This window comes from Ursus arctos, unplaced genomic scaffold (assembly GCF_023065955.2).
Source record: "Ursus arctos isolate Adak ecotype North America unplaced genomic scaffold, UrsArc2.0 scaffold_7, whole genome shotgun sequence".
NCBI lineage: Eukaryota > Metazoa > Chordata > Mammalia > Carnivora > Ursidae > Ursus > Ursus arctos.
In genome coordinates, this window is record NW_026623089.1 from 21,068,317 (window position 1) to 21,094,511 (window position 26,195).

The 26,195-nt window shown below is 39.0% G+C and overlaps 1 long non-coding RNA gene across 2 annotated transcripts in view; it reads left to right on the forward strand.

The window, feature by feature from the left end:
- The window catches only part of LOC113251909 (uncharacterized), a 69,080-nt gene that overhangs the window by 41,253 nt on the left and 1,632 nt on the right, over positions 1 to 26,195 (forward strand). For both annotated transcript variants that reach the window (XR_008958060.1, XR_006408946.3), the window contains 2 exons: positions 585 to 678; positions 7,965 to 8,137. This is a non-coding gene — a long non-coding RNA (uncharacterized LOC113251909). The remainder of the gene's footprint in view (positions 1 to 584; positions 679 to 7,964; positions 8,138 to 26,195) is intronic.

Sequence of the window (26,195 nt, forward strand, 5' to 3'; positions counted from 1 at the left end):
TATACGTATATATACACATTCTATTTTATATGTATATATACACAAAACCTAGTATATATCACATTTTCTTTACATATTCATCTGTCGATGGATGTTTAGGTTGTTTCTACATCTTGCATGCTGTGAATAATGTGGCAATGAACATCCAAGTGCTACTATCTCTTCAAGACCCTGATTTCAGTTATTTTGAATAAATACCCAAAAGTAAGATTGCTTTTTTACATGGTAGCTCCATTTGCAGTGTTTGAGGAACCTCCACAGGGTTTGTCTAGTGGCTGCACCAGTTCACATTCTTACCAGCATGGTGCAAGGATTCCGGTTTCTCCACATCCTCACCAGCACTTGTCTTTGGTCTTTTTGATCACAGCCGACCAGACAGGCATGCGATTGTATCTCATTGTGGTTGTCATGTGCATTTCCCTGAAATGAGGATTTACTAGAGATCTGTATACACTGTATCTATAGTCAGCGTTACTATATTTTACACTTAACAATCCATTGAGGGTAGATCTCATGTTAAATGTTCATACCACCGTAAAAAAGTGTATGAAGAGCTCCAAGTCATTTTGTAATTACTTTTGCAGATCATGTGTCTTCAGTGGTCACCCGAAAGTGTTCCAGGCCTGAACCACATGCATTACGGCTTTTATAAGCCACGTATCCAGTCCATAGGAAGAGGTAAGCTCTATTTTTGCTCTGCATTCTTTCTCCCTGTGCCAAGTTTTGCTGGCAGTAGGAAGGGTTGATTTAAATGACTGGTTAGTGCAGTGGAAAAGTCCTGAATACTCTAAAAGTAAAATTGTGGTAAATTAAATAAATGTGTGAAGTAAGACTAACAGTTTTGAAGGACTCTGGCTCCAGTTTTCGAAGCCATGCGTGTAATTTCTGAAGTTCAGTTCCCAAATTAAGGTTCCCTTCAGTCTTTCAAATTTGTATATCCCTAAGGATGCTTAAAGCAGAATTTTCCTTCAAACACCTTGTGCAATTTATCCCCAGAGAAGGTCATTCACAGGGATCTACTCAAGAGGTGACTGGTATATTTGCAGGATGTTTGACACCCAAGCTTTTGGTTTTGGCTGAGCTGTTAGTAACCTTGGGAGAAGTCCAGCAGAAGGGCTGTGAGTGAGGGAGAAGGTAGGGCCGCAACTGCACGATAGCAACACTGAGCGGGAGCAAAACCCGCTGCTTTCTCAGCCTTGCAGTGAGCCCACCAGCTGCATCTTTATTAATACGTGTCAGTACACACCGGTACTTTCATACCGGACGCAGTGCAGCTCTCCTCATGAATCCGGTGCTCCTACATAGTCTTTTAAGAATGTGGTAGGCTTAACATGTTGACTGTTAATTGCAAACTATTTATCCAAATGTGATCACAGTGTAGTGTAGAAATGGATATAACAAGAGTCAGGACTATGGGAAGGCTGCTAAGGAAATCAAAAACAAAAGTTTTCCCAAAACTTTTACCTAACTGACCCAGAACTTCCCATTTAGAGACTTCATTCTAAGTAATTATGGATCATTCTCTTATTCTCTATTATTTTGTAAAATTTGCTTAGTCCTAGATGAGCTAAAACAGCAGAAATTCCCCCACATGCAAATATACATATCTCCAAACAGGTTGATTTGAGAAAATATATCCAGGGTATATCTAGATGGTGATGGCTAGTATTACTAAAGGACTCAGACTTTAAACTATTATACTGCATATTTTGGGCCTCTTCTATTTGTGAAAGAGTCTAATTTGCTAAAGCTCAATTTCTATAAGTAGCTTTTTAAGACTATAGCTAGGTTGTGAAACAGAGTAGGCATATGGCGATGCCTAAAGCAGAATCTTGGATCAAATGGTACACAGGTCAACTCTAACACTTCAGCTGCCTTTGTGAAAGAAAGAAAGAAAGAAAGAAAGAAAGAAAGAAAGAAAGAAAGAAAGAAAGAAAGAAAGAAAGAAAGAAAGAAAAGAAAAGAGGAAGGAAGGAAGGAAGGAAGGAAGGAAGGAAGGAAAGGAAGGTGTGGTGCTGACCATTTGTGGTGGCAGGGGTGATACTATGACACCTTCACCTGGCAGAGGTGGAATGCCTAGAGGTTATAGGGGTCTCTACAGAGTATCTTGAAATATCAATAAAATACAAATATTTCAGTCTGTATCAGGCGTCATGTATATTAGATCCAATATTAGCAAGTTGAATCAACCTCTGAGGATTAAATAATTATGAAAGAAAGACTTAAGCTTGAGAAAATTTTAACCCAATAATTTAGTTTCTTGATGACAATTGGGTAAAGTGCCCCTTTTAAAGCAGCAGAGTATTTCATTCAGGTTTCTACATGAGTGGAGGTTGATAACCTCCTCACTCCTTTGAGGCAAGATCAAAATATTAGCATTTGACTTAACCAGAAGCTCCATTTCCACCAAGGGAAGAAAACAAAAAGCTGGAAGCAACCGCGGTTGTCATTGGGGGTCTCCGTACATATTCTTTTTCTTCATCTTCTGGGTGTCTTTGAAGATTGCACTTGTAATCAGGTGTGGCTTTTAGATTTGTTTTGTATCATGAAATGTAAATGAAAGTAACATGTGCTGGAGAAAACTTCAGGTTTGGCCTTCCATTGAGGTTGACTCAGAGCAGAGCTCCCAGCGAATGGGCGTGTACTATCCAAGAGAAATAAACCTTTTAAGCCACTAGGGGTTGAGAGTAGCTTCTCAAATGTTAGTGTTCATCAGAATCACTTGAAGGACTTTTTAAACTGATTGCTGGGCCCACTTCCAGAGTTTCTCATTTAGTAGCTCGGTGAGGGATGTGAGGATCTCTAACAAGCTGCTGGATGATGCCAACACTGTTCATTCAAAGTCCGTGCTTTGAAATCAACTACCTTAGGCTGTCTTGACCGAGGCAGAGAGGATACCCTGATTTATGTAAGTGAATATAAATGATGACCGTACATCGGTAATTGATTCTATGGTAGGCACTGTATTTCTTCACAATAATCCTCAGAACTGTGTTGCATTAATATCATCCATTTTACAGATTGAAAACTCAAGACTTCCAGAGCTTTAACGATAGCCCACAGTCTTAGATAGTAACTGGCAGAGTTGAAATCTCAGGCTGCCTGATATTAAATATTATGCTTGTATTAATCTGTTTTTGTATGATTCAGACTATTTTTTGAAGGTGTTTGATCACCTAAATAATGCTGCCTATCAAAGTACTGGGTTTTGGAACATATTCTCATTTAGTAAGATGGATACCGAGTTACTTCATTTCAATATGATTATATTTTAGGATAATTATGTTCTTTCTAGATGTGGTGGAGGGTGCAAAGATTAATAAAGTCCCATATGTTTTCATTGCATTTGCAGTCTTTTAGAGTTAGTATCTCAAAAGCAAGTCAGATTATAAATGTATTAGGACAAGAATAAACAAAAGACTATGGGAGTCCAGAGGAGGGAGGGATTCTATCCGGAGAGTGGATGAGAACCTATGAACTGAGCTATAAAGAGTGATGGATCTTTAGAGCAAAGTCAGAAGGAAACTGTACAATTGCAATACTGAGCTACAAATCACCACTGAGAAGATTGGTTTGATCCATAATTTTTTTAATTAAAAATATCCTTGGGACACTTTAATTCTTTAAAGGTTAATTAATAGATGTATTGAGTGTTATGGTAAGGATTAATTGAGGTGTGCTGGAGGAATAATAAGGAATTGAATGTATTATGTAGATTTTCTGCTAGGTCATTTTCTTATAAGACAATTAAATATGGTAGCAGTGATAGTACCACCTTCCAAATGATATTTCTAAGTAAATTGTTTAAATCCTCAATCTAGTTTTTTTTAACTGAAAATATAATAGCTAATAACTTTAAAAGTGCACACAGATGAAAATGATTTGTGAAAACAGTGATTTATTTATTTTTTTTAAAGATTTTATTTATTTATTTGACAGAGATAGAGACAGCCAGCGAGAGAGGGAACACAAGCAGGGGGAGTGGGAGAGGAAGAAGCAGGCTCATAGCGGAGGAGCCTGATGTGGGGCTCGATCCCACAACGCCGGGATCACACCCTGAGCCCAAGGCAGACGCTTAATGACTGCGCTACCCAGGCGCCCCGAAAACAGTGATTTAAAATATGTTTGTCCCCAGTTAAGTCCAGTGGAGTAGCTTAGTAGCTTGGTATAAGTTGGAAAGGAACTGGAATTTCTCTTGGAAAGGATCTTCTAGCATCTTGTGCCTTCCATAAAATAACTGGCACTTGTTAAGAAGCTAACACTTGCCAGAAATAAATGGAGCTGTTTTTGTGATGCTTTTTTCACATGAACATGTCACAGTGAAGTCAATGTGTCAGCTGCCTCATAAAGTTGATTGGATTTTGAATCTCACTTTATAGTAATCGCTTGCTTGAGGCATGTCCAAAATGTTGTTTCGAAACTGCCAATAAAGCCACTAGTTGACCATCTATAGGGACATTACTGTGAAGTGCCCAGACTGTTTTTTTCCTCCAAATTGTCTCCACGATACTCCTCCCTTGAATCAGCAACACAACAGTAATTCTAGGCTGACAAGTGGGGACTATGGGAAAGTAGGTAGATTTCACTCAGTGGAGTCTAGACACCAGTCCCAGCATGTCTTCTGCAGGGTAAGAGATCATCAGGGGTGTAGACTGTGCACTTATACCATTTGGATTAGATTTTACAACTCCACCTTTTCCTAGGGAAGATGCAGAGCATTATTTCTGTTTGAGGAAATTAAGATCATAATGGACTTTGGATTTAGATAGACTCTTGGCCAAATCTGAGCTTTGCCACTTACTAGTGGGGCACCCTTGAATAAGTCCCTTAACTTCCCTAACGCATGGGCTGCGAGGGCCAGGGAAGCTTTGTGGAAGAGACAGATGTGGAAGACCTAGAATATGGAGGTGATTCTAAGATAGCGAAACTCCAAAGCTGCATTTGGTAACATAAGATTGAAAGGATCTGACTGATGTGGACATTCTGGTGGGATGGAAAGTTGACCACTTCAAGATGACAATTACATTAAATCCTCAGAATTTCCCCTTCTAACATGAATTCATTGGATCTTTCCCAGGTACCAAGGTTTCTATCCCTGTGTGTGCTTTCCACTTAACCTACATCATCTAATGTGAGACTGAGGGTGACACCCCATCAGAGGGAAGTGTGGGTTTTAATATAGACATCTAGACTCCAAAGCTCTGATAGACCTGTCCTTTTGCAGTCAGAATTCATAGTAAAATGCTGCAAGGTCTTAAGATTTTGACTTTCCTTACAGCCATTGGGTTTGAGTTTAATATTTGTAGGAAAAAGTTTTCCAGGCATATTGAAAAGTTCTGGTTACTTAACTATACAAGGGGGAAGCCTAATACTTGTAGGTAACTCATCACACTTTAAAGCCACGTCTTTATCTTTGAAGTAAAACGGGATTTCTGTGGTGGTTGTGTTCCATTCTTAACATTTTCTAACTTTCACGTCTGGACCAAGTGTTTGTCTAACTGATTTTATTGTGATTCCCCCCCCCACATGTGTGCCAACAAATGCTTGTGTTTCTCCTCAGTCCATCCCTTGAAATGTGGACTTAGAATATTCAGAAGAGAACACATTTTATGCCCATTAACATGTCAGGTCATGAGCATGGGGATCAATAATGTTGAACCCTAAGACATAGCCCATCTTTACTTTTCAGACTCTGATTAGTTGGGATTTGACTACTCTAAGACAGTAGGCAGTAAGGGCTGAAGGGGGACAGAGGTGAGAGAAAGGCGTGGAATAAAATGTCATTAGAGATCCTCTGAGTGGCTTTTCTCTTCCTTTTCTTGAAACAAATCTAGGCTGTAAAAAAGGGTCATATTTAAAGTGTGCTACATGGAATTTTTATTTGAGGAATCACAAAACATATTGTCTATTTCTACTTTTTCAGAATCTCTCTAAATTTCTCACATGGTATTTATTTTCCCATATTATAATTCAAGATGTCATATTTTTAAATTTCAGTTTACTCTGTAAAACCTATCGGATTCTGTCAGAGAATAAGACTGCCTACTCATTCCAACCTGATCCAATTTCTTGAACTGAAATAATAAGGAAAAATACAAACAATTTTGACAAGCAGCACTGTTAACAATGAGCTGAAATCAGTGGATTTACTGGGAAATCCTCTACAGAAAATTTTCCTCTGCAGAAAACAAGGATTAGCCTTCCAGGCTTGTGAGAGAATATTTACCAATATTGTCCAAATTAATTCTAAAGAGTGGTAATACGTGTCACAAAAAGTATGTTTTGTCATTTGGGAAACTTTATGTTAAGTATATTTAACTTTAGGACTTGCCAGAGGCTTTCACATACTACCGAACAGTAAGACGCTTCAATGTATTTGACAACAGGAGCATTTTTCTCTTGGGCCTCATTTCAGGACGAATCTTCAGGAGAGGACATTTGGCAAAGCTGATTTAGATGGCTTACTTTCATCCTGATTGTTTCAATCTAATAAATAGCATGGGGCACACACCTAACCTTTAAAAGGTGGATATTAGGAAGGCTCATCCCATGACTCTTTTGCAACTTGGTGTCTCTGTCAGAGTCCTAGATAGATCAGGGCATTGAGTCAGATTAAAAGCCTTGGGAGGTACTCTTCGTTGTTGCCCCCACCCCCACCGCCTCAGTAGTCCTTCTATCTAGTGTTAGTGCTGCTTCCCGAAAGCAACGTTTGCTCCTTCCCGGGGCTGGGAGTAGGAGTGCAGTGTGAAGTGTAATGATGGTGTTGTCCCTTTGACAGCTTTCCTTGCAGCGAGGGGGGCTAGGTGACTCAGTTATGGTCAAATACACAAAATGGGAGCACTGTTAGTAAAGGTCAAGCATCCTAATAGGAGGCAGGTCTCAGGTACCAGACATTTCTGCTTGCATCGAATGTGTTTAGACTTCTCGTGTCCCTCCTGTGAGGGTGAGGTAATAAGGGTGAAGATAGCAGAGCAGGGGCGGGGGGTGGGGAGGGGAGGTTTCTTGGTGGCTACTGCCCTAACTGTGAGTGTCTTCACAGTGCATATTACTGTCTTAGGCAGCTTAAAAATTTCAATATACGTATTTATTTGTATTCCCTAATATAAACAACTGTACCTCATTTTCTTTATCCAACTCTGTTCTTCAAATTATAAGTGTTCAAAATCAGCAAGGGCCTCTCTTTGAATGTTTTGAACTGTGAACAAAAAAGTTGGTAACTTTTTCTAACACATGCAGCATTCAAACAGCTTCTGTTTGATTTTTCTTCATCCTTTTTTTTTTTTTTTTTTTTGTGGATGAAGGCTAAGCAGGCCAAAGACTGCTAATAAATATACTTATGTTCATCATAGGCCTGTATTCCTATGTAATATTTTAATGAAAAAAAGAGAAATATAAAGAAAAAATGGACAGCGTGTACTGTGTAAATCTAGTTAATAAATTTGAGTCATCACACCCAGCACATTCACTACTTGATGATCATAGACCATTGGCCTGGTTGCAAACAGCTACATAAATTCTCCCAACCAGTGCTGAGTCAGCTGGTAAGATTGCTGATTTCTTTACAGTGTTTTGTGTCTATGATGGGACAAATGGATATGGAGATTGTTTTTAACTTAAAGACTGCTGATTTCCATATTTATAAAATAAAGGAAAAGTACCAGCAAAAAAATAATTAAAAAGATTTTAAAAAGCAATTATTATTGGTTAAAGCTTTGAATTTCCTGTACCATTTCAAAGAGGATTGTTCAACTAAGTTGTTCAGTCTTTGAAGTGAATCAGTATTCTGACTGTGTTGATTGTAATCTGTCATTTTCCTTCCTTCCTTCCTTCCTTCCTTCCTTCCTTCCTTCCTTCCTTCCTTCCTTCCTTCTTTCCTTCCATCCATCCATTCATCCATCCATCCACCCATCTTTTCTTCCTGCCTGCCTGGCTGCATTTCATTCATTCTTTCTTTTTTATTCTAGTTCCCGCTGAGTTTTATACCCAAATAGCTGTGCAGCTTGGCTGGCAGGGATTCTGGAAGCTGGTTACATGTTCCTTGGGGCAAAGAATTTCTATGTAAGAATCAGAGGTATCACAGAGTGCTGTGAAATTTGGGATTCCAGGCATGCAGTATTGACAGACACTATGTGGTAAGGTATGATATTTAATATGTTTTTTAGTTTATGGAAAGTTTAGACACAGTAGTTGATGTCCTCACCTCTGCCTTCAAGTTGTTACCATGTACTCTTGTTCCCCAGTCTCAACCTGTCCCACTGTGCCCTCCACACTTGGTACCTTGTCTGAGATTGTGGATTATGGCTGTGGTCAAAGAGCTCGTGTGGGAGAAGGAATGGAAGTCTCGAGACTCATTCTAATTCTCTACCTATTTATTTCCCTAGTTACCTGTCCAAACCAACTCGCTTTGCCTAACCTAATTAGTTACCTGCTTAACTTCCTAACTTTTCCAAATATAATTAATAAGTGTGTTAGTTTTTAAAGTCCACAAATGTTAAGACTTTGCTTCATATTTTTTTTTTACATTGAGATAATTGGATTTATAGAAGAGTTACAAAAATAGTAGCAAGAGTTCCCAAATACTGTTTATTCAATTTCTCCTAATTTTAACATCATGCATAGCCATCTTACAATTAACTAAGAAGTTTACCCTTGGTAAAGTACTGTTAACTAAACTACAGATTTTACTCAGATTTTGCTAGTTTTACTCTGATATCCTTCAAAACTAAGAAAATTCCAGAATCCCACATTGCATACAGTTTTCACGTCTTCATAGTCTCCCCCAATCTGTAATAGTTCCTTAATCTTTTCTTGTTTTATTTTGTTTTTACCAACTCCGAAGTTTTGAAGAGTACTAGTAAGTTATTTTGCACAATACCCCTCAATCTGAGTTTGTGTGATGTGTGTGTGTGTGTGTGTGTGTGTGTGTGATATTTTCTAATGATTAAATTGAAATATTCATTATGTTAAGTGATGGGACTGCTTCAGGGTATCATATAGGAAGGTATTATATAACTATTTTCCTGCGATTAATAAGTACTTGGGGGTGGGAATGCTTTGAAAATACATCAGTATCCTGTCTCCTCTTGTTGTTACAAAGACCTTGAAACCATGCACTTCAAGAACCAAAGCAAATATTACTATGTTATTTTAATAGTGATTTTCTGGTTTCCTTATTTCTTCTATATTGAGACTACTCTGTAAGGAAGAATTATCCTTTTGCCTCCATTTATTCATTTATCTTTTATGTACTTATATTAACATGGATCCATGGATATGTATTTTAGTCCCTGGATTATGATCCAAACTTTTGCTATTTATGTTGCTCAAATTCTTCTAGTTGCGACCACTGGAGCTCTTTCAGATTAGTTCCTGTGTTCTTTCAACCTATTCCCATTCTATTTGGAAGAGTGGGGAGGGACTCCCTTATTTTGCATACCACAAGATACTCTGGAGTCATCTTGTGTTTTGCTTGTCTCAGTCCTGAAAATAATCATCTCTCCAAGAAGATTGTGTTTGTCGGAACATGGAATTCAGAAACTAAGTTGTAGGTATTAGGTTTTTTTTTTTTTTTTTTTTTTTTTTTTTTTTTAGGATTTTATTTATTTATTTTTGAGAGAGAGAGAGAGAGAGCATGAGTGGGAGGAGGGGCAGAGGGAGAAGTAGACTCCCCACTGAGCTGTGAGCCCCACGGGGGACTCAATCCCAGGACCCTGGGATCATGACTTGAGCTGAAGGCAGATGCTTAACTGACTGAGCCGTCCAGGTTCCTGGTGTTAGGTGTTCTTATGGCTACTGTGGTGACACAGCTCCTTGGTTCTTCTAGTGAACAGACCTGACAAATATATAAATGTTTACTAACCCACCTCCAAAGAATTATTTGCATATACTATTTATATATAAAAAAAAGGTTTGTAATAATATCCCTGATTTCAATCTGGCAATTCGGGGCTCATTTACGCTAGTCTTTACTCTTACAGCTTCTTTCTCTGACAATGAGGAACTAACTCTCATTCACACTAGTGTACACACAGAGTTGCTAACTCTTAAACAAATTGACCAACCAGAATACAGTTTCTGTGAGTTGTCTTTAAGTCTTATAATACACAATCAAAACACTGTTTCCAAAGTTACTTAGGTCAGCTCCTTTCTTTCCCATCCCCTTTTGAGGAGTGAGATGATTCATTGGCAACACAGAATTGCTTTTCACAGTTTTTACTATATCTTGAAATCCCTGCATATCCTGGTAGATTTGGAAAAAAAAAAAATCCGAACAGTAAAACTTATTCTATGTGGTGTACAGTTCTATCATTTGGGGAAAAAATGCATAGAGTCATGTATTTACCTCCATAATTCACATTTAATATGATCACTGAAAAAATTGAACTACAGTCTGCCATATTGTTCATGTATGTGTTCCATTTACTTTTGTTTATTTTCTTCTATTTTTCTGTCTTCCTTTGGATTATTTGGACATATTTATGATTATATTTTATCTCCTCTATTGACTTATTATTAAAACTCTAAAAAAAAGTGTAATGGTTTTCCTAGGATTATACATCTTACATTATATATCTTTATTCAATTAAATACTACCTTAAAAGAATGTTATACAGCTTGAATATGTAATTTAAGATCATACAACTGTGTAGTCTCAAGTCTTCCCATCCTTGTATTTTTGCTGTCATATATTTTGCATGTTCTATAAATACACACATTTTTCATGCCTGAAGAATTTCCTTTAACATTTCTGAACAATCAGAATTAACATTCGAATAATATAACCCAATATTTATGACAGTATTTTTCCAAGTCCTGCCTTAGAATAATACTGGTGTCATTAATACTTGGTGCCATTATTATCATATATTTTATATTTACGTATGTCATAAATATAAAATGCATTATTACTATTTTTGCCGTAAACAACCAGTAATCTCCTAGAAAAATTAAAAATAAGAAAAATGAGTTTCATGTTACTTCCATTTATGCCATCTCCAATACTGGTGATTTCATTCTGTGGACCCAAGTTGCCAATTACTATCAGGTTGTTTTTCTGAAAAGTTCCCTTTGACATTTCATATAGCGTGTATCTTCTGGTAAGGAATACCCTCAATTTTTGTTTTGGATTTTCTGAATCCGTGTTTACTTTTCCTTTGCTCTTTATAGTTCTGGGTTGACGGTTGTATTTATTGAACTCTTTTTTTTTTTTTTAAACACTTTAATGATACCATTCCATTTTCTTCTAGGTTGTGTGATTTTGAACAAGAAGTCTACTATAATTCTTATCTGTGTCCTCATTCAATAACTTCTTTTGGTTTCTGGTTGCTTTCAAGATATTCTCTTTGGTTTTAAACAATTTAAATAAGAAAGGTGTAGGGCTGTATGTGTGTTTGCAGGGTGATAAAGCTCAGCACTCTCTTAGCTTTTTAGATCTCCAAAATTTTAAAAAGTTCTTAGCCATTACCTCCTCAGGTTTGTACTCTGTCCTGCTCAAACCTCTCTTTTTCTTCTGGGATTCCAGTTACTCAGAGCACTTGATATTGTCACAGAGCTCTTAGTTACACTGCTTTTGTTCTTGTTTTGTTTTCATTTTTATTTTTTTTAGCTTTTCACTTTTTGTTTCTGAGTCTTTCAGCTGAAAATTCCCAAAGTCATTGATTCTTTCGCACTATTGAGTCTTCTGATGAACCTCTCAAAAGCAGTCCTCATCTTAGTTGCTATATTTTTCATTTGAAGCATTTATATTTGAATCTCTCTTATAGCCTCCATCTCTCTACTGACACTACTCCTCTGATCTTGCTTGCTTTCCACCTTTTTAAACCTGGGCACCTATCCTTTATAATTATTTTAAATCTGCTGAAGAATAGTTTCAATCTTTGTCAGATCTGAGTCTGGTAGTGATGATTGCTTTGTCTTTTGAAAGTGTGTTGTACTTTCTTACTTTTTGTAGGACTCCTAATATTCTGTAGCAAGGTGACTATCTTGGGAAGGACAGTGGAGACTGAGGTAACTAGTTTCATGCTAGATAAGATATTTATGGGTAAAATGTTCCCTCTGCTAGGACTTTACAGTGAAGTTTGGTGTTATTCTAATTGGAACTTGGGATTTGAAGTTTGTGGTCCCTGTGTTTATCCTCAGTTGCCACAGGCTTCAAATTCCTCTAGCTAAACTTTGTGCTTAAAGCAGGGGCTTATTTGCCAGATAGCTTTTCTCAGTGTCTATTCCACGTGGAGCTTTTGTTCTCCATCTCAACAAGACCTCCCAGGTCTCCCACCTTCTCGTCCCTCTCCTACCCCTTCAGGCATGATTTCCCGATTACTTGTTACTCGATGCTTGTTACCTCAGCAATGGCAGGCGGTAGGGCCTTATGTGGTTATTCTGATAAAGGTTATTCTGATAAAGCCTCAGTCTCAGTGACACCATGGCCCTGGGTCTGTGGTCCTGTCAGTGCTCCTAACACCCCTTGGCTGTTGTTGTGGGTCCAGCACCTATCCCTGCCCATCCTCCAGGGGTAGAATTTTTTTTCTGGTTTTCCCTCCAGGGTTTCATTACTGTCCTTAGCGTATCAGTGTTTGCTGCCCTTCTGGACTAGGATCCTGAGACTGCTGCAGCAATTGCCACAGGCTTCGTGGTTTAAAGTAATAAATTCCATCCCTCACAGTTCTGGGTGTTCAAAATCTGAAATCCAGCAGAGCCACACTCGCTCCAGGGGCTCTATGGAAGAATCTGGCCCTTTCCTCTTCCAATTTCTGGTGGCTGCCCTAATATTTCCGTGCTTTTAGCATGTCTCTGCCTCTGTTTCACGTCATTCTTTCCTCGCTGTGTTTTCTTCTCTGCTGTCTGTCTTGTGAGAATACACGTTGTTGCATTGAGGGCTGTTTTGTGAAGGTCTCAGCGTATCGATAACAGATATTGTGGTCGGATAGGCCCTTGTGGTTCTTATTATGATTGCAAGATGCCCTTCATCAACAACCGTCAGGAAACTCTGAAACATATGGAGGTTTATTATTTACAAGACCCGGAAATGACACAGCTCACCTGGGGTCACACAGCGAGGTCAAGCCAGGGAGCAGGGAGAGTACATGGGCAGCTGGTTCTGCTTTAATTGAGGTCAAGGATGAAGGCCTAGGGTTTCACAGGTTCCTTTCTTACTGGTGAATTTAAAACCTGGGGCGCCTGGGTGGCTCAGTCGGTAAGTGTCTGATGCTTGGTTTCAGCTCAGGTCATGATCTTGAAGTTGTGGGATCCAGCCCCACCTTGGGCTCTGTGCTCATCTGCAAAGTCTGCTTCAGATTCTTTCTCCCTCGTGCTCTCTCGCTTTCCTAAATAATAAATAAATAATTTTTCCTAAATAAATAAATAAAACTAAAAGGAGCCTCAATCGTGAGAGGTGGCCTGGCACTTTATCTAGTCCTGTTTCTTGCAATGCATTTATTCATTTTAAGTGGATGCCTCTTTGAAATGGATGTCCCAGCAATCAAAGCTTAGATCAGGCACTTGCATTACGAAAAGGAAAAAAAAAGAAGCAACTGTCAGGGTTTAAAATTACAAGGGCCCACCCAGATAATCCCAATTAAACTGCTCCTCTCAAAAATCCTTAATTTAATCATATCTTTCCCCATTAAGATAATTTTCATAGGGTTCAGGGATTTGGGCATGGACATTTATTCATGAAGGGAGAAGGCACCATTCAACACAGTGCATCTTCTTTTTTTATATCATTTTTTAAAGATTTTATTTATTTGATAGAGTGAGCACAAGCAGAGGGAGAGGGAAAAGCAGGCTCCCCACTGAGCAGGGAGCCAGATGTGGGGCCTGATCCCCAGACGCTGGGATCATGACTTGAGGTGAAGGCAGACGCTTAACCGACTGAGCCACCCAGGTGCCCCAACACACAGCATCTTCTAACTCAGATACAGGCATTTGTTCAATAGGAGAGGAAGGCATGTCCAAGTGGAGTCCTGTGCCTCACTAGATGTGATTGCTGTTCTCTCCCAGGTCTGCCTAATGGGGGACATTTTCTTAGGACTTTCTACAATCTTTGTATGAGCACCTGTTGAGATTATTACAGAAAAAATCTCAAAGAGAATGCTGACTCCTCTAATTTCAGTCATCCCAGGGGCTTTAAACTTTCGCACCATGCATTCTTGTCCTTCACCCACTTTCCAACCCAACTCAAGCCGGTGTTTGCATCTTGTCTTTCTTGTAGGTAACTTTCCCTGTCTCTCTCTCCCTCTCTCACTCTCCCTATGTATATGTGTGTGTGTCTTTTACCAGTTATATCTCTGATAGGATCAAGAAAAGTTGTGAATCTGCATTGGGTATCATCATTGAGAAATATACTTTGCTAATTTACTTTTTATAAAATGACATCTTGCTGTTTTAATTTTCAAGTCCCTGATTATCAGAAAATGACAGTATTTCAAGTTTGTTGAAATAGTTGAGAATCCCACTTAAACTTTGTTCATGAAGAAGAAGCATCATCAGAACATTTAAAGAAGGGATGAGCTGAGGAGCAAGGCTATATATACGTTTAACGTTCCAGGTGCTATTTAAACATGGGCTAAACAACTACTTGGTTGGAATGTGTCAGAGACAATTAGTAACATTTGAAATAAAAGACCTTCAAGTCTCTTTGAATCCTGACTGTGTACTTGGCGATAAAAGAATACATAGAAATGAGCTGTATCTCAAAGTGCTAAATTCAGAGCAGAAAAACTTTTTTAGGATCCTTTCCCCCTTTTTGATGCTGCCTCTGTTGGTTCATTTCCCCTCTACTCTTTACCTTCCCCCCTCAAGGAACAAGATGTTGATACCATTTATCTAATGGCCACTCAGTTTAGCTCCTTCTAAAACATGCCAAGTTTTAACCTAGAATTTGCGGTCTTTCATCTCAATTGTCTTAAGATCCTTTTTGTCTTCTTTCTTTCTCAGGGAGATTTCTCATCAATAAACTGAAGCTCATTTCATTGTAAAATGAAGCAGCTGCATGTGGTGTTAAGTGGGGACTGCTGTGTGGGAGATAACAGACTGATGGTCAGATAAAAGCTGTGTCTAACAGAAAAGTAGGAACAATTCAGCAAATTGCTGGACTAATTTCTAATGATAGCCTGATTTAAAAGACTGCATGATACTGCATGAAAATCCCAAAATTTTGGTTGTTTCTGGGAAGCTTTGGGGAAATCACAATTAGAAAAAAAAATACAAAACAAAACTTCTTGTTTGTTTTTCTTTTTGTTTTGACTTTTCTTACTGTGGTGCAGAGATATGCTGTTGTTTGAGTATAAGGATAACCTTTCCCCTATTCCAGAATCTATCATTCTATATTGGAGGCCAAAATAATGGCTTCTCCAAAGGATTCAGTCTGCAAAGGAATAAGACTGCATAATGCTTGTAACTATGTTACATGTTATAAATGCCATGTTATAAATGCCAAAGTCTAGAGAAGAGAAAGAGTCCTTCTTGGTTCCTCTTTGAGAAAAAAAAAATAATCTTTCTATTAAGAATTTATTTTGGATCAATGGATAACAACCTCCTGTGGCGACTTTATTGCAGTCACAGATCACTGAGGTCAACAAATCTGTCTTCTCATCTCTGAAATGTTTCAAGAAAAAGATTAAACATCTAATATCATCAAAATATCTATAGCTAGGGAGTTGGCAGAACTAAATTCTCATCCTGGTTTTATCACTGACTAGTTTGCTCTGGAAAATTTTCTCCAGGTAGAAGGACCATAGGACCCTCAACTATAATAGAACAGAAATAAAACTGAACTGTCCCAGGGATAGCTATGAAGGTCTATGGGATGGCCATCTTGCCTATCTTAAGAATTGCAAAGCAAAGCAGTCTCATGCTTTCCGCAATGGATGGTATATACCTTTTGTTATATCTAAGTATCTTGAGGCATAGGACTTAAGGAAAGTGAATCATGCATTTGAAGTAGTCCCCATCCAAGCGTTTCCATTATATTCAGTAATTGTTCTTCCATCAAGACCTCAGTAGAGGTCAGAATGGTTGGCACCTGGTACTACTGTTGTTCAGAAAGTCAAGTCAAATAGTGTAGGAGTTAATCATATGGGCTCTGTGGTCAATTGACCTGTTTTAGAATTCTAGAGTCCCTTCTACTAGTCACGTGAACTTACGCAAGTTATTTAACCTGTTGAGTCTTAATTTCTCTTACCTGTGAATTGTGGTATCATAAAGCAACCTACTGAGGTAAATGAAAATATGAAATGAGACCTTTTATGTAAATCATGGTGCTAGTACATATCGGTGATTCAATAAACGTTAGTTATTATTTTTATCAACCCAAACCCTTTTAACTGAATTATGTTTAGAAGATATAAAGTACTGTGTAAAATATAACTGAAACTTCCAGATGGATTGTGGTATTAAGGTATTTCCCACTTTATTTTCCTTCTATAAGCATCTGTAAGCATCATTAAATTATGCTAATAAACACTGACTCATATCCTCTACTTCTACCTCTATCCTCTTAAATTTTTGTTTTTGTAGGAATACTTTATTTCATGTAATAGTTCCCTTGTGAGCAATTTAGAGACCTAAGAGCTTTCTCACTGATTATTTCACTTTCTTTCTGTTAGAGAGAGAGACCTCTGGATAGCCAATTCAGATCCGGCAGGTTGTTAAAGCCAGACCTGTCATTTATTCATTCCTCAAATATTTATTGAGCAGTTACTGTGTTTCATGTAAACTTCTAGCTGCAGTAGTAGATAGTGCAAATATTAAGGAATCTAATTTTTTCTAGTCTCAGTGAATGAAAGTCTGCTACCCATCTGAATTCATTGCTATGAGTGTCAGAATTAAAAGTCTCAGGACCTGAGAAAGCTCTCCATGGAGAGTGGTTGGGGGTGATGGGTTTAGAAAGAGTCAGCAATCAGACTCTCACTCCAGAGTCCTATGGGTATCCAAAGTGAGGTCTGTAACCTAAAAGAAAGGGTTCATTTTTTTCATCTAATTTTTATATAGTTACTTTGCAGCTTCTGGATGCCCCTCTCTTGGGGTTTAAGTATCAAAGACTTTATTCTTCTCATGGTCTCTTCTTGTTCTCCCTTCCTCTTAACTACACCACTCTGCATTTTCTCTTTCCTGAACCTCCCCATTAAAGGAATGTTGCAGAACACGCAATTTTTTTTTAATAAAACATTTTGTTTATTATACTAGTAAATTTTCTTTGGATTTGCCAAATACCCTCAGTGGGTCTGAAGGATTTATATGGAAATTAAGGCAGCACTACATCTGCCTAATTAGACAGATGTACTCATAAAAGGAGCCCACTGCCTACTGGAATTGGAGGAGGATTGGGCTAGGGGGAACTCCTCCTCAGCTGTTAGGAGCTGTTAGCATACAGGCTTCAGTCTCCTGGGACACTTCCTTGCTCCACAGGCAAAGGGAGGATAAGTTCTTTTTCACATCCAATAAAGTATCAAATTAACCTCCCTCCCTACTGTTACAGACTTAACGTTACATTTAAGGAAAGCAGGTTGCAGATTTCAAGAAGCAGCAGGGACCACTGTACAGGTGCAGAGGTTCCACACCTTGGCTGCACATTAGAATTACCTGGGGACCTTTACACCTTCTTACGACTGGGGCCACCTAAGACCCATCACTGTTCAGAATCCTCCCAAAACCAACTTGAGGAGTAGGATATAGGTCCCGATGTAAACAAAGAAAATCAGCATTTAACATCATTCACCTGTGTTTCTCACGATGTTTGAACAATTAAGTAACCTTGATGGGCCAAATCACAGTTGCTCAGCCTTGTCATTTGTAACAAAAATTGGCATACACATGTTCAGAACTGTTATGCATTCACAAAACACACAACACAGAGCCAGCCCAGAGAGACAACACTAACAGGTTTAGAAACGTACACCACACAGCAACAGATACACATTCACGCACACGGATTCATTCCTAGAGCCTCACAAACAGGCTCCGAGACATGTACACACCCAGACTCACGTAGACCCCGAGACCTCCTAGGAAAGAGATCCACACTTCCAGAGTCACGCAGATTTAGGTGTTGGTACAGAGACACAAATAAACACACACACATACCTATTTAGTTTTTTCGTTTTGTTTTGTTTTTGAAGATTTTGTTTATTTATTCGTCAGAGAGAGGGCGTGCACAAGCAAGGGGAGCAGCAGGCAGAGGGAGAAGCAGGCTCCCCACTGAGCAAAAAGCCTGATGTGAGACTAGATCCCACCTGACCTGAGCTGAAGGCAGCCGCTTAACCAACTTAGCCACCCAGGCACCCCAACACATACATATTTGGATGATTCAAAAGCCCACATGTATCAGCTTAGCCGCAAACACACAGAAAGACCATTAGAGATACTCAAAAACAGAAAGAGTAACCGAGAATGAATCTCATGGTTTCTTAATTATATCTCAATAAAGCCGTTGAAAAATTAAGAGTAAGAATTGCTGAGACACACTTAGACAGCCAGCAAACAAAGATGGAAGAGGAGACATACAAACCCAGGAAATCTCCTTTAGTCGCTCTGAAACTTCTTTGTGTCTGCAGGTTTTTGGAGCGACATGTGGTGTTATTTGCTGTCTATTGGTGGATAACACTTTCGCCAAACTCACTTGCAAGTTCCCTGGCCCCTTGCCCAGGTAGGTCGTTTGGAAGGCAGGATTGAAATTCCAGCCTCCGAGGAGCGAATTATACATATTTTTCTGGAAAAGGAGATTCTGTTGAAAATGTTCCTCCCATGGGAACCTGCAAATTTGAGGGGCAAGTAAAGAATGTTTCACTGGGGTTTGAATGCTGACAGAGATCCAGACAGTAGAACAAAATACCCTGTAATAATGACAATAAAGAAGTAATGTCTTTATGGCCTTTTATCGTATAAATTGTCTTGTACCTACTAACTCAGTTAATGATATCACAGAGCTGTTCCCTGTGATCCCATTTGAACTTCAGAGTAACCAAATGAAGAAGAATTATTTTTATAAACATTTTACACTTGTTGAAATTACTCCCAAGAGAAGCTATGTAACATTTTTTAGGTCATCCAGCCACTAAATTGCATATTTAGAAGTCAAAATTCATGTCTCTTGGACTTATGAGCCAGTGCTCTTGGCAGCTGTGTTTGAAGGCCTCCACAGACACTGGGCTTAGGGTTGATCTTTTGGCTATTCTTACTTTACATATGGGAAAGCTCAAGATCAGAGTACTTTACGCTGAGCTCCCAGGGGCACACACAGACCTAAACCTAATATTCTTTTTTTTTTTTTTTAAGATTTATTCGACAGAGATAGAGACAGCGAGAGAGGGAACACAAGCAGGGGGAGTGGGAGAGGAAGAAGCAGGCTCATAGCAGAAGAGCCTGATGTGGGGCTCAATCTCAGATCGCCGGGATCACTCCCTGAGCCGAAGGCAGACGCCCAACCGCTATGCCACCCAGGCGCCCCTAAACCTAATATTCTGATTCCTGTTCTAGGACTGATGTCACTAGACAAATGAGCTTTTGAAATAGCTTTTGAACTGTATGTGAACTGGGCTAGATGAAGAAACTGAAGCTTAGGAATCAAGATTGAATTAAAAACCCAATGGCCATGCCTTGAACATCCCCCAAAGGAGCCTGGGTTTCCCTGGAAGGCAATAGGGTTCTGTCTACTTCTCTCTACTCGTTTGTTGCTTTTCTGAGGACTGTGAAACTATCCTCACTAGCATTTGGTCCAGTGATGTCTCAGAACGCTCTTGGAGGAGACTGCGTTCTACCCACAAGCGTGGAGGTACAACTTGAACTTCAGGAAGATGTTTTGTCTGTTTGCCATTTTCTTGGGGTGTGGGTTTGGCTGGAATTTAAAATGTTCAGTAACTGAGAAAGCATCCTGATTATATTGTAGAATTTCCTCTAAATTCTCTCCTCAGAAACTGAGTGTGATTATGAAATTCTTTAGTATTTAATTCCATGGATAAGCGATTGGGGGGAAAAAAAGGTAAGGCTCCTTAAAGAAGGTGATAATGACAAAAAGGTGGAGAAACACATTAGATCATATACCCCAGGTCCCCTTATTATTCATTTAAACATTTCAAATTGTTGCCAATTTTAAAACTTAGAAGATTTTATGTAAATGTCTAAATTCCTGGTGTCTTTTAAAAATGAAAATCAGATCTGGCAACTGTGAACTGATGGTTTCCATGGCAATAATTGACCAAACCTATGTAGCAGCGTCACCAATGAGTAGGTCACATGCTCTGTTATGCATCCCAATCCGTCACATTCCCCACTAATTATGTTCATCTGACCCATTTCACTTCTCTAAGGTACCTGTCTGGACACTGCAGGTATCTATTAACATTCCCAGTATTCAGATAAAATCATTACAATTTCAGAGACAGATGTTCTGGTAGTTCAGGGAGAGAAAGTCAGCAAAGCATTGAGAGCACAAAGATGGCTTCATAAGAAAAGTGGGAATGAAGCTGTCTTATAACAAATCAAGATTTATTGAGGCAATAAAGGAGGGTACTTTAGTGGAGGGTGCATAAGAAGAACGAGAGATAATGCAAAATTAAATTCTGGTGGACAAAAGACCAACTGTGCAAAGTGAAACTTTTAAACATTTAGAGTAAAATGTGAAACATTATATTTACAATCTTAGGTTTGCAAAGATTTTCCTTTTTAAACGACATAAAAAAAGGACGAACCATAAAGGAAAAAAAGTGGGTAAGTTTGAATCCGTTCAATAAAGAACATCTGTTCATCTAAAGACATCATAAACAAGGTAAAAAGACAAGGAACAGATTTTGAGAAGATATTTGCAATGCATAAAACTGACAAAAGCTAAGTATCCAGAATTTATAGAGCACTTCTACAAATCAAAATGAGAAAAGATAAACAATTCAATGAATAAAATGGGCAAAATATATGAAAATGTCATTCACACAAGATAAAAGACAAATGGCCAATAAGTACATGAGAATGTGCTCAATCTGACATGTTATCAGAGACAGGTGGATTAAAACAATAGAATGCTATTATTCTGTACCCCTGAGACTTACGTAAATCTAAAGTCAAAGAATGCCAAAGCGCTAGACACAGATGTGGCAAATTTGGGAATTCCAAACAGTAAAAGCTGGTACACACCCTCGGGGGGCAAAGGACAATGTTGGATAAATTGTGTTATGTACATACTTCTTAACCCAGTAACTTTAGTGCTATGTATGTACCTTGAAGAAATTTTCATCCATGTGCAAAAAACAATGTATGCTTGACTGTCCATTATATTATTGTATGTGGTTGGGAAGCACATCTTAAATTGAAAATTAAGATTAGGGGCACCTGGGTTGCTCAGTCAGTTAAGCATCTGCTTCTGGCTCAGGTCATGATCCTGGGGTCCTGGGATCCAGCCCAGTATCAAGCTCTATGCTCAGTGGGGAGTCTGCTTCTCCCTCTCCCTATACCTGCCACTCCCCCTGCTTGTGTGCTCTCTCACTCTCTCTCTGCCAAATAAATAAAGTCTTTTAAAAAAAAAAGAAAAAGAGGGGGGGGAAAGAAAATTAAGATTGATTGAAAACATTTTAAATGATCCTCAACAGAAAAAGTGATGAATAAATTATGATATAGTCACAAAATGAAAAGCTCTAAGATAGTGGAAATCATTGCACTAATACAACACCTGTCAATTTAGCTAAATCTCTAAAACCTTCAAAAATCAAAATGCAGAGAAATGTACTCAACTAAATACAAAAGCATGAAAAATAAGAGTGAATAACATGACTGATTAAAAAAAAAGTCAAGATAGAAATAGAAATTGGTTTGTGTGAAGGGAGGAAGGTTGTAAGGTTGCCGTATCTGGCCCAGGGCACATGAAGGCCTGGAGTAGGGAAACATGCGAAAAGCTGCACTTTGTTGTAGAAGCTTTACGTGTTGCTATGCTTTCGCTGTCTGATCAAGAAACCACAGACACGGTCTCTTTTCAAGGCTATTATTACCTGGGGGGAAAGAGCCATTGTAGATTCATGTGGAAGATGGTAGTTTCTGGTTTCAAAACTTTTATCTGAAGAAATAAGAGTCTTTTGCAGGGTAGCCAGTCCTGAGAGACAGAAAAATCAGTTGATGTTCTCTTTGGTATGGACGTCCTGTAGAGAAAAACAACGGGGCTCCCATAGATCATTCCCTTTATTAGATAAACTTTACTTCTTTGTTCAAATGCTTACGATGACCTTACTACTGTCAAGACCTCTGTCCAGGTCTAGCCTGTGCTTCTTGAATACGTCCAAATCAGCCAAAAGCAGAGCTCTGAAATTTATACTCTCATTCTTAGAAACCCCAGACCCTCATTCTCTGAATAAAGTCCAGATCCTGCATTCTCTGAAGGTTTTTTTCCCCTTCTTTTTGAACAGTTTTTGGTTTACAGAAAAACTGAGCAGAAAAGTATAGAAAGTGGATACCCCCTCCCCCGCAGAAGCACAGCCTCAAACCAGAGTGGTACGTTTGTTACAAACGATGAACCTACACTGACACCTCATCGTCTCCCAAAGTCCATAGTTTATGTCGGGGCTCACTCTTGGGGGTGTACATTCTTATAGGTTTTGACACATGTATATCACATGTACTCACCATTACAGCATCACACAGAGTAGTTTCCTTGCCCCCCAAATCCTCTGTGCTCCACCAATTCCTCCCTTTCTCCCCATAGCCTCTGACAACCACAGGTCTTTTCGCTGTCTCCACAGCTTTGCCTTTTCCAATGTGTCATATAGCTGGAATTATATAGTGTACCTTTTTCTGATTGGCTTCTTTTGCTTAGTAATATGTATTTACGTTTCTTCCATGTATTTTCAGGTTGATAGCTCATTTCTATTAATACTGAATAATATTCCATTGTATGGGGGTACTATTGTTTATTTATTCATTCTCCCATCGAAGGGCATCTTGGTTGCTTCCAAGTTTTGGTTAATTCTGAATGAAAACCATGTGCAGGTGTTTGTGTGGACATAAGTTTTCATCTCCTTTGGGTAAATACCAAATAGTATGATTGCCGAATCATGTAGTAAGGGTGTGTTTAGTTTTGGGAGAAACTGCCAAATTGCCTTCCCAAGTGTTTGCCTCATTTTGTATTCCCACCGGCAACGAATGGGATTCCCTGCTGCTCCCCATCCTTGTCAGCGTCTGGTGCTGTCAGTGTTCTGGATTTTGGCCGTTATATTGGTGCATAGTGGTATCTTACTGTTGTTTTAATTTGAATTTCCCTAATATTATACAATGTGGAGCATCTTTTCATATGCTTATTTGCAATCTGTATATCTTCCGTGATGAGATAGCTGTTAAGACCTTTTCCCCATTTTTAAAGAAGTTTGGATTTTATTGTTGAGTTTTAAGAGTTCTTTGCATCTTGGATACCAGTCCTTTATTTCATGTTTTTTGCAAATATTTTCTCCCATTCTCATTCTCTGACACTGTCTTTTACAGAGCATTTTTCATCTTAAAGAAGTTCATCTTATCAATTATTTCTTTAATAGCTCATGCTTCTATGTTGTACAGCCTCTGAGTTTTGACTCTAGCTTTATTTTACTTTCTACACTCCTCATCTCTTCTTCTGTTATGCCGACAGGTGTTGACCGTGAACTTCTTGCGATCACACAGAAGTGAGAAGGAGCAAGAGAGACAATAGTGTTATTTTCATGTAGCTCATAGACCAGGGTAGAGGCAGACCATAAACACACTGACAAACAAGAGAATTTCAGAGACCATAAGTGGGACAAACTCTGTAAAACAAAAATATAGTGTGGTTTCCCTGGGGACACTAGACAAGGTGATCAGCCAAGGTCACACTGGCGAAATGAAACCTGTGGTGATACCAGTAGGATATGAAAACAGTCCTTTAAACACCTGTGGGAGGCACAGGTCAGACTCCTCCCCTGTGCTCGGGCTCAGCTGCCCTCCCTGTCCTGAACGCATCTATTCCTTCAGGTCACTGTGCCTTTGCTCTAGGCTTTTTGTGCCTAGAGCACCGCTCCACTGATCCCTGCACGCGAGAGTCCTACTGGGCTTCCCCTGTTGCCTCCTCTAGGATGTCTTCTCTGACTCCCCTCATTCAGTGCTACTGCTCTGTCTCTTCCAGTCCTATCAGTGGTAAGGTCAGCAGAGTCTCTCTGCCTGGGCTATTTTGATTACCAGTGATTGGACCACTAAAATGGGTGTAAGGGGGAAAAAGAGGGTTAAAAAGCATGTCATTAAGAACTAATGACTGGTAAGAGCTTCCGAACTCCACCTTCCAATTTTAGTACATGGTTTTTGGAAGCAGAGGTTTGTTCTCTGTGGCACAATCTATCACGTATTAGGTCGTACACATATTAGGTGCTTCTAAAATACACGTTAAATAAGTCTTTGTATTCTGTTTTTCATTGTTATTATTGGGTAATATTTATTGAGTGCTTATTATATGCCAAGCCCTATGCTAAGAATTGCTTATGCATGGTCTTACCTAATTCCTATATATAGCCTGTGAGTTAGACAATATGATTATTTATGCTTTAAAGATAATATACAGCAAATTACAGGTAACACAGCAAAAATATTTAACTACAACAATAACAAGACAAGGTATTATTCTTTGACCATTTCTTTGGATCAGAACAATTTGGCGAAACACTTTTCTTTCAAAAACTTTCAACTAACCTGCCATTTCCTGTTGATCAAATGAAACAAATTGGTAGTGTCCAGGGCTGACATATTGGGTTACATCAGTTGTGCCTAAATCTATTTTCCAGGACATTGCAGCCCATAGGTTATATGCAAGGTCATTATATTGGCCCTTATTCTTTATTCATTTCTTGATCTTTTTTTTTCAATGCATGCTTCCCATCTCTAAAAAACAACAAAAAACCCCACAAAACGTGGAGTATACTTTTCTCTACTTTCCTTCGTGCTTGGCCTTGTGACCTCCTTTGGCCAATGGAGCATGGGAATAGGTAACAGGCTCCATTTCTTTCCTGGCATCTCTCAGAAGAGTTTTCTCTGGGTATTCCTTGCCTCCTCAGTCTGGATCCCTGAATAAAACTCATGTCAGTCAGGACTGCCCCAGCTGACCATTCACCATAGACTGCATGCAGCATGAGTTGGGGGACAGCGGACCTAACAGCATGAAGCGGAGCCATACTATGAGAAATAAGGTGTATTGTTGTATGTCACTGTTGGTGCCTGTTGGTTACACAGCAATAAAATCCAAATACCTAGCTAATAATTTTTATTAGGAAAAAAAGTAGAAGTGGTTGTGGGGAGTGGCCACCACAGGAATGCATGCTTTCTGTGGTCACAGTCCATTCATCCTAAGGCACAGTGTCATTTTTTCCTTTCATTGATTTTTTGTCTTTCTCTAGCCCTTTTCTTCTAATTCAGATTTAATAAGATTATTTATTTGAGTTAACATGGTGAAGTTCTTTGCAATAAAGAATATCACATTGTGGGGCGCCTGGGTGGCTCAGTCGGTTAAGAGTCCTGGGATCGAGCCCTGCATCAGGCTCCCTGCTCAGCAGGGGAGTCTGCTTCTCCCTCTCTGTCTGTCCTTGCTCATCTGCACTCTCTCTCTCTCTCTCTCTCTCCCTCTCTCAGATAAATAAATAAAATTCAAAAAAAGAATATCACATGGTGCTGAATCAAGCCCTAGAAGGAACAACAAAGGTGATAAGACAAAAAGAGCTAAGAGGAAGCCAGTGTGGATCAGCATGGCTTGATGTGCTCTCTTAGAGTAGATGACTTGCAGACACAAGTTACTTTCATTCATTCTCTACATTTGCTAGCTCTGTCTGCTTCTCCCAAGTTCAGAGTTTCAGCTTCACAAAGAATTTTAACCAAGAAAGAGGCATTTTGATGCACTTATCTCTTTATTACCGAGGCTATGGCAAGATCTTACCAAATGTTGGCCAAATAAATGAATGAATGAACAAATAAACCAATCAGTGAATCAATGAATGATAATCAATAGAAAAGATTATCAGTGATAACCATGATCCCACCAGCAATATGATTTATTCAACACTTGCGGTGTGAGAGGACTAGAGCTAATTTCTCTTCTCCCTTTTCCCATTAAATCCTCACAATGTCCTATTGATGTAGGTGACTTGCATCCCACAAATGAGAACATTGAAGGTTGTGCAATTAGTTCGGAATGAAATAGGTAATAGCAACATCCTTCTAGATATCTCTCCTGAGGC